General features: G+C 38.7%; 3 long non-coding RNA genes across 3 annotated transcripts; 1 reads left to right on the top strand and 2 right to left on the bottom strand.

Moving 5' to 3' along the window:
• Nucleotides 1–965: 965 nt before the first annotated feature.
• On the bottom strand, nucleotides 966–4574 carry LOC112843326 (uncharacterized). The gene is made up of 3 exons (XR_003215621.1): nucleotides 4278–4574; nucleotides 1971–2371; nucleotides 966–1818 (listed from the first exon to the last, which is right to left on the bottom strand). It is a non-coding gene; the product is annotated as an uncharacterized LOC112843326 (long non-coding RNA).
• LOC112843351 (uncharacterized) lies at nucleotides 2164–3524 on the top strand. The gene is made up of 3 exons (XR_003215656.1): nucleotides 2164–2305; nucleotides 2630–2737; nucleotides 3255–3524. It is a non-coding gene; the product is annotated as an uncharacterized LOC112843351 (long non-coding RNA).
• A 5946-nt stretch (nucleotides 4575–10520) lies between the features above and the next one.
• On the bottom strand, nucleotides 10521–12292 carry LOC109199608 (uncharacterized). The gene is made up of 5 exons (XR_002059926.2): nucleotides 12187–12292; nucleotides 11827–11868; nucleotides 11577–11681; nucleotides 11400–11423; nucleotides 10521–11256 (listed from the first exon to the last, which is right to left on the bottom strand). It is a non-coding gene; the product is annotated as an uncharacterized LOC109199608 (long non-coding RNA).
• Between the last annotated feature and the right edge of the window lie 232 nt (nucleotides 12293–12524).

Here is a 12524-nt window from a genome sequence, read left to right as displayed (position 1 = left end):
GAATGAAGACTCCTTTTGCTGCTCTGCTCCTTGGTAAGTTAAACATGGAAAACTACACTCATACTTTTGAAGACTTGAGCTATTTAACACATTTTACTGTCAGAAAAACTCAGCTGAAATTAATGGCAAAATTCAAGCTTTTAAAGTGAAGTAGGAAGTATTCACTTTTTGATGTGCAGTGACTAATACCTGCAGAAATACAGTCATCTACAGATTCACAATGAAACTTGAATTTTAGCACGTTGTTTTAAACATTAAGCCAGCGCACTGACATCACATCAGCTGGGTTTTTACAAATGCTGAACACATATTTATTCAAGTTATCCTGCACTATGTGTAAAATTTTAAGTATTCTCTAATATCATATATTATATATTCTGTATTAAAAGACTAAAGCTATGATAACAAACACAAGTATTTATATAAATTTGTTTGTGTCTTTCAAGCACTGATACCGAATAATGTAATGTGCTATATTTGGTTTCAGATCTTTAAAACTGATTTTTAAAACAGCTCCAGTCAGTTAGGACAGAAGTCTTTAAACTCTTGGTCGAACCTGCTTGAGATAACGGTCTGAATTAGCCATTGCTTTGTCGATTGTTTCTGATTTCTTTCTCTTTGGGGAATCATTCCTCTGCTTCTTTCTTTTTTAGAGCTTTCATGACACATAACACTTTATTTGTTTCACCTTCAACAAAATTTAGACGTTGCTCACATAAATAGGTTGTGATTTCCTATGTGATAGAATGCTCCTCAGTGTCACTGAATGAAACTTTTTTTGCTGTGCTGGTCTTCCGTGGGTTAAACAAAGAAAAACTGCATTCCTACAGTTGAATAGTTCAGCTATTTCACTGCAGTCCTCTGCAGGATGAAACCTCGATGAAGCCTGCTTGTTTTAAGTATGTACAATGTGCAAGAAAACTTAGAGATCAGGAAACAGAATCAGAATAATCTTTATTTGGTCATGTTTGTGCACTAAAACAAGGAAGCTGACTCTCTCATGGGGGAAAGCCCTTTTTTAATGACACTCAAAGTTCCTGTATTGTGATTCTTGCCAATATGTTCTGCTAACACAAAGTAACCACAGCAGTATTTGGCTTATCCACTACTTTTCTTGCTCTTGGTGGTTTTAAAAATAGTTTAATGCTTTCAAGAAGGAAATGCTATTTTTCAAGACTGTGTGTTTGAATCTGTACATCACAGAAACAAGACTGTGTATGTGGTTCCTTCCTGGAATAAGAATAAAATTCTATGTAACTCCAAATGAAACAAGAAAAGTGTCCAAATAATAAACAGAGAAGGAACAGAATGCATCCTCCTTTTACTTTAGATTATATTATAGTGATATGTGTGAAATATCACTGTGTATAAAAACACTATGAGTGAAAGTATTAACTCCCCTCATACTTAGTCTGATGAGACTTGCTGTGATCTCCCATTGCAGGACTGATTGAGCTGCTTGATTCTAGACTCACAGTTTCTGAAAGTAAGCTGCTGAAAGGTCAAATAAAAAATTACAATAATACCTGATTCTAAAATTATAAAACTTGTTGTGTCTGCATCTTTCATGTGTCAATTTTTCTTCCAGTCTCTCTGAATGTCCATCCAAACCGTCAGCAGTTTTTTACAGGAGAGTTTGTCCATCTGAGCTGTGAGGAGGGAAACTACAGTGGGAATACTGAGTGGACACTGAAGAGGATATCAGTTTCAGAAACAGAGACATGTGGAGCTTCTGGAGGCTTTGGGAGGATCAGTGGTTCCACCTGCAGTCTCGGATCCATCTCCTCTTGCAGATAGAGGAGTTTACTGGTGTGAACACTGGAATGGGCAGAAAAGCATCAAAGTCACATCACTGTTTCAGGTTTGAAAGGCTTTCATTCAGCATATCTTAATGGTAATCAAGAATGGCTGAGAATGAACAAAGTAATTGTAATCAGTGAGGCACTCAGCACAACACTGCAGTTTATCACCTTCAGTCTCATTAACAAATCCTGTTGCAGGGCACTTTTCAAACCCTTGAAGAAAACCTGTGAACAATTTGACACTCTGGTGTTGTTCAGGTGGCCCCTTCATCATGGAGATCCCTGCTCTTCCTGTTATGACTGGAAGTAAAGTTACTTTGCGCTGCAGGAACAAAAATGGTTTGCCTGTCCCAGTTAACTTCTTCAAGTTTGGAAGACATGATACCCCGATTAGAGCTGCACCTGAAGGAGAGTTTACCATCAAAGAAGTCCAACCGTCTGATGAAGGTTTCTACTGGTGTTCTACTGGTCAGAGTAAATCACCATCGAGCTGAATGTCATAGGTCATGACACACATTTGCCATCATCTTTACCTTTGGTGCCAGAGATGTAAACTTGATTGATCAGTGCTGATAGGGGAATAGAAAAGATTTTAAAAAAATACTGCTCATAAACAAATCCCAGCTAGTTTTGAACATTTTCACAAGCAAACAATAAATTTAGCTAATATTTTTAGTTACATAATAACAGAAACATTTCCTGTTCTATGAAATTTATTGTTGGTATTTCTGTAGATACTGTGATTGTCACAAGAAAGAAAATATTTCAAATACATGAATTTATGTTCTGCTGAACATGATATTTACATGGCTTGTCTTCATTCGCAGGTTCTCCTACCCCTACCAACCCCTCACTCTTCTGCCATCTAGTGGTTATATTTCCATATTGCATTGCCACAGGCTTTATAATTTCCATTTACTGCTGCAAGAAGACAGGTTTGTATTTTTTTTTTTTATCACAATTACCTATCCCCAACAAAAATAAGAAACCATCTCTAGTAGAAGTTTAACACGAGCCATATTATTAACTGCATTTGCTAACTGGTAACCAGTTTTCACTTTCTTCTGAAAACCAATTGCCATCATTTGCATTCCTCTGTATCAGTACTTAAATGGGTTTAACTAATGTTATAAGCTCTGAAAATGATCTGATTACAAAATGTCCAAATGTGAAGTGTAACCACACAACTAGGGAAACCACAACCATGTTTTGACTGACCACAGAAACAAATGTCCTTCTAACTGCCAAATAAATTAGATTTGCGATATGTAGCCAAAATTAATAGTGAAAAAAAACAAACATTAAAGGTTAATGTTCATTCCAGACTTTACAACAGCTGTTTCCACCCCAAATAACCCACAACCCTTCTCTTTGAATCCAAAGTACGAATTAAATTCCTTTTTATGTGTGAAACTCTGTTACTTTCTGTTAATTTCCTGATTTAATCTACAGGAAAGACACCAGCTGTATCCATGGAGATGGCACAAAATGCTGAAAGTTTTGAGAGTGCTGGTGTCACCACAGTGCATAACTTCTAACAAAAAAGTTGCACAGAAAGGTACAACAGATCTCATTATTTACAATATATGATCTGTAATGGCATATAATGTAATAAAAATCTTGCAAAATAAATTCATGACTGGATCACATCATCAAACAACACCAGTACTGTTGTGTCCTGAGTCACTTCACAGCGCTGTTTTCTAGAAATCACAAAATACAATGTAATGGACGGAGGATAAAAACAGAGAAAGACTAATTTACTTTTACAGGAGAACAAGATCATTTCTTTAACAATGTATACTTCATTGAACCCCATGGGGGGAAATTCCTTCTCTGCAATTGTGGGCAGCCACCAATCTAGTGAATTCATATGATGACAAGAAACAATCAGCTAAGTAAAGATAAATGAAAGTCCGTCATTACTTTAAGAATTGAAGGTCAGTCAGTCTGGAAAATTGCTAAAACCTTTAATGTGTCCACAAGTGCAGTTGCAAAAACCATCAAGCGCTACCACGAAACTGGCTCACATGAGGACCACTCCAGGAAAGGAAGAGTAACCTCTGCTGCTGAGGATAAATTATTCGAGAACATTACACAAATAAGGCCTTTATGGTCAAATAGCTGCTAAGAGACTACTAAAATAGAACGGGGCTTTGGAGTTGACGTCACGCCGCAGTCCATTGTGGGAGTGCGGCACCATTTTAGCAGGCCACAAATCCAAACAAACACATTGTATTGGAAGGAAGATTCCTACAAACCATACTTAAAAGCAGCTCAAATGAAAAAGGACGTTATAGAGACAGATTGCATCCACATGCAAAGAGACGGTACTGTTATGTGAAGGCTGTGTGCAGGCAGGAGTAGTAGTAGGAGGACCCAAGGTGCAGACACTCGGAGGCAAAACTTGAACTCAAAACAGCTTTAATGCTAAACTCAAATGTAACATAACTGGATATATCAAAATAAACTTACACTGGAAGACTAACAGAACACAGCAAGAAAAGGGTAGATCGCGACACGGACACAGAGAAACACAGGGCTTAAATTCACAGAGGGAGCAATCAGGGAATGGGCAACAGGAGGGAAACACAACTGGGGCAAATCAGGCCTAACGAGACAAAGGAAGCAGAACCAGATACATTAACATAAGATATGCACCTCCAAAGTAAAACAGGAAACATAACACAGACTGAACTTAAAGACACAGACTCACAGACAGGCACTACAGAGGGAACAGAGACGTGGGACCAGGGCAGACACAGACACTGACTGGACATGGGGATATAGCTGACAGGGGAGACAGCAACTAAGGATAACACAGAGACATAAACCAAAAGACACAACTCTAACAAAGAAACCAAAGACTAGAAATGATAAATAATATAATAAACTCAAAACCCTGGGTCAACGACCCAGGCATCCTAACAGGTACTTGCAGAAAATAGCGTGCATTGGAAATGTGGACCCGTATGAAATACGGCAGTGGAGTAGAAACCCACAAGACCAACCACGATTGACTTAGCCTGATATATTATTGTACCTGTGGAGTCAGCGCATACACGGCGAACCAATTTCGCAATTCTCTGGAGGATTGAGTACAAGATTTGGCTATTTTTAAGCCTCCAAGCTGTGAATACGTCGTCATTCAAACAAAGGTAAGTCAACTTGTGTACTGCGAGTGAAATGCGTTTGATTTCCCTCCGGACATTCAGATTAGTGCAAGCATAAATTCATTCATGAGGGGGAAATTACAGTGAGAACATGTGGAGGCTGTTAGATGGATAATATAGTGAGTTCAGTGCATTGATGTGACATTGTCCTGAAGGATTTAGTCATTCTTTAAGGTTAAAGAAATTGCACTAATTAATTCACATTTATTATAAATAATCCTAATTATACATATTGCTTCATTGTTTGTGTCCTGTGTCACTAAGAATATATTCTATTTTAGTTTTATACATTGATCAATGACCTGCAAAATCTCCTTATCATATTAGGTGATTCATAATTGTCATTTAAAGTCGAACTTTATGCTTTCTCCATCTTGAAGTGATTACATACTTTAGGTTCATGTTTTGCTGGCGCATTATATATAAATATATATTGTGGTGGACCACTAGAGGGCTCCAGTCACACCCAGTGTTGAGGAAGTGTGTTGCTGTGTTTTGTGCTGTGTTTGGCGGTCAATCCTTCAAGCTCGGGTCCTCTACCAGAGGCCTGGGAGCTTGAGGGTCCTGCGCAATATCTTAGCTGTTCCTAGGACTGCGCTCTTCTGGACAGAGATCTCCAATGTTGTTCCCGGGATCTGCTGGAGCCACTCGCTTAGCTTGGGAGTCACTGCACCTAGTGCTCCGATTACCACGGGGACCACCGTCACCTTCACCCTCCACATCTTCTCGAGCTCTTCTCTGAGCCCTTGGTATTTCTCGAGCTTCTCGTGTTCCTTCTTCCTGATGTTGCTGTCATTGGGAACCACTACATCGATCACTACGACCGTCTTCTTCTGTTTGTCTACCACCACTATGTCCGGTTGGTTAGCCACCACCATTTTGTCCGTCTGCATCTGGAAGTCCCACAGGAGCTTAGCTCGGTCATTCTCTATCACCCTTGGGGGCATCTCCCATTTTGACCTCGGGACTTTCAGGTTATACTCGGCACAGATGTTCCTGCCATGATTAGTGCCTCCGTGCTGTCTTTCAGTCCAGCTTTGTCCAGTCACTGGTAGGATTTCTGGGTATCAGCCACCTCCGCTATCTGCCGGTGGTAGATACCGTGCAGGGGCCTGTCCTTCCATGATGGTTCCTCGTCTCCCTCCTCTTTCTTGGGTTTCTGCTGCCTGAGGTATCCACTGAGTACGCTGTCAGTTGGGGCCATCTTTGTGATGTATTCGTGGATGTTCCTTGTCTCATCCTGGACTGTGGTGCTGACACTCTCCAGTCCCCGGCCTCCTTCCTTCCGCTCAGCGTACAGCCTCAGGGTGCTGGACTTGGGGTGAAACCCTCCATGCATGGTCAGGAGCTTTCTTGTCTTTATGTCAGTGGCTTCTATCTCCTCCTTTGGCCAGCCTATTACCCCAGCAGGGTACCTGATCACAGGTAGGGCGTAGGTGTTGATAGCCCGGATCGTTTCACTGTCATTGTGGATGTTGGGTATCGAACATGTTAGCCTGCGGACGCACCTGCACAGCATCCGCAATCATGCCCGCCGTGTTAAAACATGGGGACTCAGGGGTTGGTGTGGGGTTGTGGTGGTGTGATGCAAATGTTAAATAAAGATGGCTCAAAACATGGATCTCTACTGCTTCACCAACGTCGGGACACCCCTGTGAGGGTGACACCCAGGCCCAGAGAAGCGCCGCCAGATCCCCAATCCTTTTCAGGTGGCGCTCGGCCTGGTCCCGGCACGAAGGGACCACAGATCCATGTTTTGAGCCATCTTTATTTAACATTTGCATCACACCACCACAACCCCACACCAACCCCTGAGTCCCCGTGTTTTCACACGGCGGGCGTGATTGCGGATGCCGTGCAGGCCACGCCCCACCACACACTCATTGAACACCTAGATTGCTCACCTGTTCTTGGGGGCGACCTACACTCTGGACTAAAGGAAGAAATGGACTGGCTCAAACAGCTGGAACTCAGCGCAACTGGCAATCCACAAATTTGGTTAAGCAGTAAATGAGCTATGGTGTTCTGTTGTACTGGCTGACATACCCGAGCACTGACTGTACTTGGTCGACTGATGCCTCTAAACATATCATGTATTATTTATACCTTGTGCTGCACAGTGACATTTGATATTTCTTATTCAGTGTTACCTATGCATATGTTGTTTGCATAGGTAATACTAAATACCCATGCAAGCATTTTATTTTTATTTTTTTGGTCTTCAGACAGCAATTCTTCTATGTATATTTAAAAAAATCACGAGAAACATTTAACTACATTTTGTTACTTTACACAAGAAGATGCAGTTAACTAAATGGGATGCAGGTTTGAAGATACCTTGTATTAAAACATGATGTCTGTACACTAACATTGTTTAATTTTCCTATGGTAAGCTGAAGTGTTTGATATGATATGAATATTACATTAAAACATAGAAGCAAAGAACGTTCTGCTCTGTTTATTTGTCATGTTTTGGCATGTTTTGGCATGTCTGTATAAATGTATTTCTTTGGTCATTTTCACATCAGAGAGAGGGAGAAAAGCTGCATAAAACAAGATAAAATATAATAGCTATTCAAAAGCAGTAATGTATTTCAGTTGCAAATGTAAGCCCTCATAATAATTCAAGAGCCAGTGATGTGTTCAGTTCACTCTCCTTTCCTTTTAAAAGCCTGTGAGTCAATTAGTTATTCTGGACTTACCGAATGTTTTCTGTATAATTACAATAAGTAATCTTGGGCTGTGCAGCTCTGAACTGTAAGAAGCACATAAGAAATGTGACTGTTTATGTGGCTATGACACATTATACTGTGACACAGCATTCAATGCTATGCAAAAAGCCAGGGTAGGAAGCCAAGTAGGTTTTCAATCCATTGCCAGGCAGCCAGCAATAGGATGACAGTAAATACTACCATTCAGATCACTGTGTCAGTGAGAGACACAGTGAGTGAGCCTGATTATGGTAAATTAGACAACGTCCACACAGCAGTCCTTTTAATTCTCTATTAAATTGAGACTGTCTCTACACTCTATTACATATTACACATATACACATCACACTATAAGCTAAAGAGATTAACCGTGTACTGATAAAAGCAGAGGAATATTGCTGCGTACCTTCAGGAAAAAGAGGAAAATGTGGGTGCTGTCCTGCTGCATTAACTGTATGAATGTAGCATTGTTTTCAAAATACAAATTATTTTTTGTTCTTAATATAAATTTCTAAGCACGGCGAACAATTGCAATTAATGCAGAGTTATTATAGTTTGGGAAATAGAATCATTTTTTTTACTTATGTTATATCAGAAGAGCATAAAATTGCTGTTTATAAGCATGTGAAGAGGCTGTGGTATTCATATGCATAGATAGCAGCTGAAAGGCAGGGATCAGCATAAATTCATCAGTAATAAATTCATCCTAAATGAGCAATAATTGTGTAGTCCATCTGCACTTCCTTCATCTATAACAGGCAGCTGCACAAAGCACTTTTGTAACTGTCCAATATGACCGAAACACCTGCTAAAAACCCCATTATTCCCTCATCCCTCTGAACACACCCACACCCTCCTGTGATAGCTCATTCTTGTGAACCCAGCAGAACAGCCCAGATGTTGTTGTACTAGACAAAAAAAAACTGCGTCCAGCTGTGATCCTTCTGGTGTTTTTTCTGCGGGTTGTGGGTTTAACACCCTGAGTTGAACCTCGCTGTGGTCTGACGCTGTCAGCCCAGTGAGTGAGAGTTTCTCCTGGTATTTGAGATGTGCCGTCTCCCACAGAAGTGTGGCACACCTTCCTCTTCACCCATTACACCACAGATTTCAGCCACTGCACACAGACCTGCCATCTTCAGAAGTTTTCTGATGACACTGCGGTGGTTGGATGCATCGGTGAGGGTGAGGGTGATGAGACAGAGTACCGAGCTGTGGTGGACTCCTGTTTCATGTGGAGCAACAGAATAATCTACAGCTCAATGTGACAAAGACAGAAGAATTTACTGCTACCAGGAAAGCTGGGACCCCTGTTTAAATCCAGGGGGTTGACGTGGACAGAGTGGAGGATTAAACCTTGGAGTACACACAGAGAATACACTGGACTGGGTTAAAAACACCACTCTAGAGTGTTTAACTGAAACAATCTTGGGTGGAGGAGTAAACATGATCATGTCAACAATGCTGATAGGGTAAGAGCAAACAATTTAAAAATACTGGTCACAAGTGGACACCAGTCTTTTCTTAAATTTGTCAAAGCAAATAATGGTATAGTAATAATAAATAGTTGGAATCACACTTTTAGTTACTTTACAAAACAAACATTGAATTCCTGTAATTTAGAGGATTTGGAAATCCTGTAAATGTATTTAGACTATTTATACTTTTATAAAGTTAAATTTGTAGTCATTTTGACACACAAGAACCACACAACCTTTAGCCTATTTCTGTAAAATATGTGGATTCATGTCTTTTCCCTTATTTACAGCTTCTTCTGTGACTAACAACTTCCTGCTTTCTTTCTGGTCAGACTCTAATGCCATCTAGCAGTTATATCTGGATACTGCATTGCCACTGATCTTGTGGTTTCCATTTACTGCTGCAGGAAGATAGATTTGTAATTCTTGTTTTAAGCATAACTATAAATACATAAATTCCCTGCTGACCCCTTTTCCTTATATATACTAATTTTGATAATTAATGAGTTACCTATCACTGTTTGCAGCCAATTCATTTGTAGAAAATGTGCACAAATTTACATAATAACACAATTATTTTAACAGCAATTCACTGGCCTGATAACTTTCAGAGCTGGGAACCATCAAAAAATTGTACTTACCATATATGTTTGAAATCAATGTATATAAACTAATATAAACTACTATTAAGATGAATGAAGGTGAATTATACAATATGTGTTATATGCAGGTCAACTGACTACTCAAATCCAGTGAAAAACAATACACCTACAGTACAGCTTTAATGCTATGCAGTTTTTAGCTCAGTTAAAGTTCCTTTAGTTACAAACTATGTTACAGTTTCCTAATTCCACTGCAGTAAGACCACCAGCTGTCACCATGGAGATGGTGCAACACGCTGAAGATGAGTGGGCTTCAAATGACTGTGTGAATTTTTGTAAAAAGTTAATTGTATGTATTTTTTTATCAGTTTTAACCAATAGCAGATGTTATACTTTTTAATAACACTGTGGTATGTGTAATAGACTGGACTGGAGAGATTTGTATAAAACACAGACATGGCAGAACCAGATTGTCAAGATATTTTGTCACTGTCTGTTGTATCACAACGGCAGTGTTTTATAACCCTGGTTTCAGTTCTTGTTTGTTGGTGCTTGAGTGTGTTATCATTGTGTCACCATCATTGACTCTGTACTTCTGTTTGTGCTCATGTTCTCTCTGTATGTATCCAGGTAACTTGAGTGAACTTGTTAAATGCAGGTATCTCAAAATACCTGCATATTGTAAATGTATGAACAAATGAGAGAGTATTTTCAAAGGAAAACAGGGGAAAGAACAAACATACAGCAGATACAGTGCTGTGAAAAAGGATCAGCCCCTTCCTGATTTATTAGGTTTTGCACAGTTTACACATTCAAATGTTTCAGATCATCAATAAAATTGTAATAATAGACAAAGACAACATGAATATGTAGAATACAGTTTTCTTAAGTTCTAATTTAATTTATTGATTAAAAAAAAAACAACAACTAAAAAAACTAACCAAACCTTCCTGTGTAACAAATTAAACCAACGAGCTTTGCCCCTTTGTTCTTTTTTTTTTTTGCTGAATTATTTGAATGTAGCCACAATGGAAGGTTTTTGAGCATGAACAGCATGTTTAAGGTCATATCAAAGCGTCTTAATCTGGTGTAATTTAAGGCTAGGCCACTCTAAAAATATTCTTCTTGTTTTTTCGATTACTTATTTTTTCTAAGTTGACCTTGAGTGTTTAGAAAGGTGCCTAACGTGTATTGTTATTGTAAACTTATGAACTTATAAACCTATTATAAAATTATTATAAACATTTAGTCTTATATGAAATGAAAGATGAGCCCAGGCAATCAACTGACAATGACTGTAGTGCATACAGTATCCAAAGGAGCAGTGAAATAATTATTGTTGATGAATTTTTCCATTTAAAATAGAGACATGCAGCATATGTCACAACCTATGAATAGGGATTCAGTACAACAACAGGATACAAAACCTCTACAACATTTCCAGCAGCCGTTTGAACATTCTGCACAGAATGTGTCCTGACTTGTAGTTGTACCTACACACACACACACACACACACACACACACACACACACACACACACACAGTCAGATCAGTGCCCTTAAAACAAACATTTTTCATGATTTAATCATTCTGGTCAATCCATGAAAATGAAAAAGCAAATTCCAAAATACTCACCTTTATTTAAATTGACACATTCATCTAAAGAGAGTAAAGAAGTCAAAGTTAGCCAAAGAATGAAAATTATTTCGTAAGATTGAACTGTAGCATTAAAATCTCACATACAGTGATTATGAAAGATGATGTTGCCAACTCTCAAATTGAATATTTAACTTGAGAAAATTTCACACTTACCAGCCTGCTCCTGATCAGCCATTCCTATCAAGGCAAAGACAATCACAGTGACAATGACAATGCCAGCTATGATGCCAGTGTCAAGGTAAATGCCTGTTTGAGGACCTGAAACAATAAATAACAAAAAAACACAAGTTTTTCTTTCTTATCATCTGGTATCATCCTCAGACTATAACCATATCAAATAAATTGATTTATAAGTATACCATAATAAATTGACTTTCATTTGATTTATAAAGTATTCTCTTACTTGCATTCTCTGTTGATGCTAAAGCAATGTTTATTGGAGCTGCTGGAATATTGAGAAAAATAAAACACGAAATAATCTTTTGTCACATATCACTTGATCTCACAGAATGACATCCAGTGTAAGTTTCACTTTAGATTTGATACTTCTATACACTGTACTAACCAAAATCATAATTTTAAGTCATACAGAGAGAGAAACATGAGCAATATGACCAGTTTAAAACAATAAAAAAAAAAAATGACTTACTGAGAACAAGACTAAACAAATAAATTCAACCAGCTGCTTTGAAATGTAATACGTGGAATGGTTAACCTCAGATCAAGTTTGTTTTATTATATAATAAAGACATATATAACGTACCCGTCGAGGCATCATGACTGAGAAGAAAAATTAATAATCCCACTACTGACTTCATGGCGTTCAGTAAATTCATCATACTAGCAGTTTACAAGTCTTTCCTGTTCAAAAGAACTGCAGTCAAAGACAGGAAATGCCAAATATGGTCACTTAAAAGATAATCAGACTGGTTGACCCTGATCAGCATATTAGATCAGTGCTTTCTGTTCAAAAGAACTGATTTAAACAGATAAGCTTCTAAAGGAACTGCAGAGTAGAGAAACCGAGTTAAAGGAGCAAGTCAAAGCCAGAGATTGAAACCAGGGAACTGCATTAGTACACCAAGCACCGCCTGCGCCCCC

Source organism: Oreochromis niloticus, linkage group LG3 (assembly GCF_001858045.2).
Source record: "Oreochromis niloticus isolate F11D_XX linkage group LG3, O_niloticus_UMD_NMBU, whole genome shotgun sequence".
Lineage (NCBI taxonomy): Eukaryota > Metazoa > Chordata > Actinopteri > Cichliformes > Cichlidae > Oreochromis > Oreochromis niloticus.
This window is presented reverse-complemented; position numbering and strand designations above follow the sequence as displayed.